Source organism: Helianthus annuus, chromosome 10 (genome assembly GCF_002127325.2).
Source record: "Helianthus annuus cultivar XRQ/B chromosome 10, HanXRQr2.0-SUNRISE, whole genome shotgun sequence".
Lineage (NCBI taxonomy): Eukaryota > Viridiplantae > Streptophyta > Magnoliopsida > Asterales > Asteraceae > Helianthus > Helianthus annuus.
Window position 1 is genome coordinate 131,393,556 of NC_035442.2, and position 6,694 is coordinate 131,400,249.

Below are 6,694 nucleotides of genomic sequence, written 5' to 3' on the forward strand. Positions count from 1 at the left end.
GTGAATTGCAAAGCAAACACGAAGCTTTGCAAGAGAAATATGATGTGACGTTTATCCACAACCAGAAGTTGACCGTGGATCTTTCAAAGTGCACTGAAGCCAACATGTTTTATGAGAACCATGAAAAAGAGTTTAAATCGGTAATTGATAACTTGAAGAAAGATAAAACCGAATTAACAAAAATGGTTTCCAGAAAACAAACTGACATTAATTTGTATATAACTCGCCTTGAGATTATGCAAAAGGAAATGGCTTGTGTTAAAACTGAAAGTGAGGCGATCCAACTTAAGCTAGACAGTTATTTGAGCTCTAGCTATGTGTTGGATCACATCATTGATGTTCAGAAAGAGAAACGGGATGTCACATGCATAGGTTACAAGAAGTGTCCACCACCAGTGAGACACAATTATGATGCAATGCCTGACGAGGAGGATAGAACTTTCTTTGAACCATCTGTTCCTCTAGATGTTAAGGAGTTTGCAACAGGACTCGGATACAAGAAAGAAGTATCATCCGATTCAGATGTGTCAGCAGATGCATGTGTGTCTTCTGCTGAACTGAATCAGGATCCTCCAGTTATTATAAGGTTTCCTCCTGATCCTTGTTCTCTAAAAGTTGCACGAAGTCGTTGATGTTTGTAGTAGCCAAAACCCCGTTATACTTCAAAATCTCCAAGAAACTATTCCATTGGGGAGGCAACGCATCAGCAAACTTCTTCACCACCTCTGCTGGAGTTGTTACTACTCCAAAATTGCCCAACTCTGTAAGCAAGTGATAAAACCGGCTTGTCATATCTCCCAACGATTCCTTATCCATACATGTGAAGCCATCGAATTCTTTCTTGAGGAGATCGTGTCACAGTTGACGTGTTGCTTCATTCCCTACCCCTCTGGTCTTCAACGCGTCCCACAGCTTTTTCGTTGTCTTGAAACTGACAAACTGGTGGTAGATATCTTTGCTTAACGCTTGAGTGAGAATGGCGTATGCTTTCTTTTCCAGATCATAAGTCTTCTTTTGATCTTCAGGAAGATCGGCAAACGTAGCAGTAGATGAAGCAGCAACCTCTATAGGTTGATCAAAATCTGTGGTGAAACGTATCCACAATTCTGTATTTTGACCAAGAACGTATGTACGAAATCTATCAACCCAACCGGATATTCGTTCAAGTGCATCAACTTTGGAGGTCGATTCAAACTTCCGGTTTCGCTTTCGCTTAATAGAATACTTTGAATACTCGGAGTTTGATTCGATAGGAATGCCCATTGACCGGTTGATACAGCATTTGCTTGCGAAGATGTCGACACGGGAGATCCGGCCCATGAGAGAGATAAACTTGTATTTGTATACTTTCCCCCATCCGGAGCCGGAGTACCCCACCAACAACAACAAGCGTGTTATGGAAATACATCATCTGCTAGTCAGCAATCAAAGCCAAATACAGTACGGCTCGACACTTCAAGCTTTTCAAAGGTCAGTGTGGAAGTAGCAAGGGAACACATGGAACTGCTTAACACTTTAGTGAGCGCGTACTGTGGGTTAGTGGAAGGTCAGATTGGCAACATTAATCTGACACAAGAAGACTATTAGCAGATTGACAAGGAATAGATGGACTTGATGGACATCAAGTGGGCCTTTGCTAGTGCTGTAAGAAGGGCAAAGGATTTCATGGAAAGAACTGGCAGAACCAGCTTGGAGAGCAAGAAAGACACCAAGTATGGGTTCGATAAACAGGCAGTAAAGTGCTTCAATTGTGGTGAACGGGGTCACTTTAAAAGGGAATGTACAAGGCCAGCATAGCATGGGAACCAGAATCCCTTCAGAAACCAAGGCAACCAGCAGAACCAGAACAGGAACAATGAGCGTACATTGATACCTGTCAACAACCAGAGCCAAGCTGGAACATCAAATGCCAACCGGGCACTTGTGGTTCAAGTGGATGAAGGTTGTGACTGGTCAATCCAGCTAAGTGGTGATGCTCCGGATGGAACAGCGTGTTTTGCTGAGGTTGTCAAGGCTTTAAGTCACGCCAGTGGTGGAGAATCTTCCGCCAATGGTGGTGAATCTTCTGAGGATGCTGATTCTTCTGATGATGAATCCGATAATACTAACCCAGCAAAGTCTGATGCGGAAATCAAAGAAGAGGACATACCTCTTGAAAATCATATTCTATGTGATCCTCCTGCAAAACCCGGTAAGACTGTTGCAATCAAGTCCTCGTCTGCAAACGAGTCGGAGAGTGTGAATTTGCTGTACACTCTTGTTGGTGATGATAAAATTTATTCAGACAAAGATTTTCCTATTAAGAATGTTAATCAATCCTTAATCAGTAAAGTCTTTGAAAATTCGACAAGTAAGTTTTTGGGAAAGATAGGACCACATGTTACAGTTACACAATGTCCTCCTATTCCAAAGGCCGAAATTCGGAAACAATTTGGCAATCAGAAATTACCAACAGAGAAAAAGCAGCAAAATCACACCAAACCAAAAGGAAAACTACCGGCTCAAGGTCAAAATAAGCCGAATCAAAAGAAAAACAAGAATGTGAACTTTGTGAAATCAAAGGGAACGGACAAGATTGAAACGTTTGAAAACAAATCTAACTTGGATTTTGTTAAGAAAGCAACTGTGTTGAAAAGAAATGAATCAAACAGTTCGAAACCTAGTACCTCCGGATCACAAAGTTCATCATCATCAGCAAGACGATCACATGATACTTCGGGGATTGTTGAACGAAGATCATGTTTTGAATGTGGTACAATTGGACATATAATTCAAAATTGTCCATATCTTCATAGTTGAAAGCAAAGGTTGATGATCCCCGTGAACAAAATCATGCTGCCCAAGAGAATGGAAAAGGCAAACAGGGCGAAAACAAGAAAAAGGTTCGGAAGATAAACTTCGTGAAATTAAGAGGGACTGATAAAACTGATACTTTCGGAAACAAATCCAACAAGGATTCTGTTAAACAAAGTAAAATTTTGAAAAGAAACAGTCAAAACAACTATACACAACAAACAAACGGTTGTGATGTAGGACCAAGTACCTCAAGAGCACGAAGTTCATCATCCAGCTATTACAGTTATGATACTCCAAGGTTTGTTGAGCGGAGATCATGCTTTGAATGCTGTGAGTATGGCCACATCATTAAGAATTGTCCATATCTCACCAAGGGAAAGTCAAAAGTTGATGCCCCCCATGGTAACAATTACCATAAAAGATCTGTTTCACCAAAACAGGACCCTCGTCTTGTTAAACAACGAGAAAAGAAACAAAAAAAAGAAACAAAGAAAAGAAGTTGAAAAGGTTTTAAAACCGGAGGTCATCCAAACAAAATCTGTTAAATCGGATGTTAAAAATGAAAAACAGAAACAAATTTGGATACCAAAACCGGTAACTGTTTCAGGGGGAGCTACATCAATTCCGAATCATCGGGAAATGGATGTTACAATTCTCAATGATGACGGATGACCCAAGTCTGTGAAGGCTTGGGTCCCCCTCTCCAACTAATCTCTGAATGAGTGTGCAGGATGTTCCAGGAGGAACTATTGATAGTCTTAGGATTGTTGATAGTGGAGCGTCCATGCACAAGATCGGCGACATAAGGCTCCGAAATATTGTTACATCTAGGAGAATGTTGTTGTCATTGATGGAGAGGGAGGGAAAAAGAAAAGAAGAAGAATATGTTGGTGAAAGAATGTGGTTGAATGAAGTTGCAAAATTCGACCAGATGAAGAATGTGCCAAAATTCGGTTGTTATGGTTTTTGATCGGGTCCTCAGGAAAGAATACAATGAAATGTGTGCAGATGTCGTGGCGTGGATTGAACATCCGCACACCACTTCTGAAAGAGAAAGAGAAAGACAAAGACCTTCGCTGGTGCAATATGGAAGACCAGCCGGACCCGGAGGTTTTTGATCGTGTTGCTGTGAAGAGATTTTTCAGTAGCTACAAAAATCGACCTTGAAATCCACACCGGGTGGATATCCAGTTTGGGAGAGCACTCAGATTCCTTGCAATGCACGAAGCAGTTGCAGGATACGGTTTTTAAATTTCTAATCTCTCCTATACTTGTTGATTTTCTAAGCTGCTTTATGAATTATTATCATCTCATACAGCACTCTTTGACCTAACATGTTGAACTTTAATATCACCTCACACGTGATCGTTTCAATAAGAAACTCATCAATGTTGTTAAGGTCCACACCGATGACCAACGTGCCGACCTTTTTACCAAAGCATTTGACAAATCAAGATTTGACTTTTTATTATTGGTAAACGGCATTAAGGTCAAGCAAGAGTAAAACCAACATCGGAAAATCATTTTTGTAAATACCTTTGTGTGTTAAATTTATCTTAGTTTATTGATTTTAGGGGGAGTAAATCCAAAATTTGAAAATCCAAAAACATCGAAAAATTTCAAAAACACAAAAACAATAGAAAAACAAAAATGAGTTTCCTGGCGAGAAAAAGAGAAAATGATAGTACATCAGTGGTCTATCCAGACCTCTTTAAACCTTAAATGAAAAACGATAAGCAGCTCTATATAAGATGTATCGGTAGGCTCACAATCATTTTAAAGTGTGCAGTGTGATATAAATCTTAACCGACTGAAGACCAGGTGGGAACCATTCATTGGCATATGGTCTTAGTACCGAAATTTCGTTTGATAGATTGCCGAGGTTCTGAGATATTCGGTCTTTATGCTGCTTATCATCTGGGTATCATGGTTGTATCTTTTACCAAAAAATAACGGGGACGCAAGTCTAAATCTTCCATGATACCATACGTACGTGTACATATTGCATTCGACCTCAATAAGTGATCAACAATCACATGTCCATACAAATAAGTGATAAAATATCACATTTATCCGGGAGTCAAGTTCGTCTCTCTGCTGTACGAAAGTACTGACCTGTTCACGGACTTGCTCCTGTGCCCTCATGCATATGAAACTCAAGTTCCTCATCAATAAGTGATTCTATCACATAGGGCTTGTTTTCAAATTAAAATAAGTGAGAATCTCACATCATATACGGTCAAACAGATGATAATCGGTATACTCACCGGTAAGATGAACCCTCGTGCATACCTTGATACGGGAATGTGTCGTGATGTGGATGAACACCGGTCGGTAAGTATAAATCATACCTTAACGTATCCCCTCGCCATGATTACTTCTGATAAGTTGAGCTTATGTGGACAACAATACCGATAATTGTTATAGGATGCTTATCTTAATGTTAATTAACTGAACAACAAGAGCGTTTTGGCATGACCGTACACTGATATGATTCTCTTACCCTCGAAACTCGCAAAAAGAATGTCTGTATATATTTATTTACTGCTTTCAGTCTTTACATTTCAAATATTCAAAATTCCAAAAAGATTTTAGGTGTGTTTTAATATAAACTTTATAAAAGCCAAAAAGATTTTATTTCTATTTTATTTTCGATCGTACGATGTTGGATCTCGAGTCTTCGTTACCTGAAACCTGACTGAAAACCGAATTGACTAAATCTTCATAAACGGTCGAAATTTGCAAGTTTTTGAAAGTTAAAACTGAAATTGATAAATTTATTAAACTTTCAAACTGTCGGACGGTGATTGATTGAAACATGGTCATACGTGTGTCATTTGTTTATGCTAACTATATTCCAAGTAGTTGTTCTCATTACGCGTTTAGATTTCTTGCATGTGCAGATTCTAAAGGCAAGGAGAACATGGTCGATGACAAGCTTCGGAATAAAGACACTACGTGAAGGCACTCAAATGATGAAGATGATCAAGTTGCCGCTGACCATCATCAACACCACAAGGATCACAAGTACTGAAGATCAAGTCATTCACGAGCATAATTCAAGGGGGAGCTTATGTTAAGGGGGAGTTTGTCAACACACTTCCTACATGAAACGAGGAGATTTGTTGATACACTTTCTGCTTTCAAGATGTGAAGACTTTGAAGATCCTCCGACATGGAAGACATGGAAGATGAACCTCACGAGTAGCGTCCAAGGGGGAGTTTGTTGATACATATCATGTGGTCGCGACTCGGTTCGGTTCAACTTGGTTTTGACACGGTTAGGTCCGGCTCAAGCCCGACTTCACGACATTCCTCCGTCGTGCGCCTCAGAGTTCGGCACGCGAAGCACGGAGAGCCACGAGCATTCCCGAGGCGCCACATCACCATGACATCATCATGATGATGTCATGATGATGTCACCAAGTTTGACTAATCATTTCAATTTGATTTTGAGAATTCTTGTACGTATAGAATGGTTCTCGGGCCAATCAACTTCAACACAGAATGCATGATGGGCCATTACTATTGGTCCCAAGCCCATATTGGCGAAACACTATGAAAGTTGACGAAACAAAACAGTTTCGTCGACTTTGTTTCTGTTTCTTCAATATCACATGTGTTTCGTCAAGCATGGATGTGTTTCACCAAGTTGTGATTCGCCAAGTTCTGTTTCGTTGTGTCTGTGTGTATAAATAGACAGTCTTAGTTTGAGACTCACAAGAGAACACATAGAAAGAACAGAGCACACACACACGAGAGTTTTAGAGAGTTTGCAAAACATATTTGTAAACATTGCTTTGTAACCGAATCTTTCATACGTATTAATACAGAGGTGTTAATCGGTGAATATTGCGTGTCGTGTATTTGCTTGTTCTATCTCGGTTTGCCTTTCCGG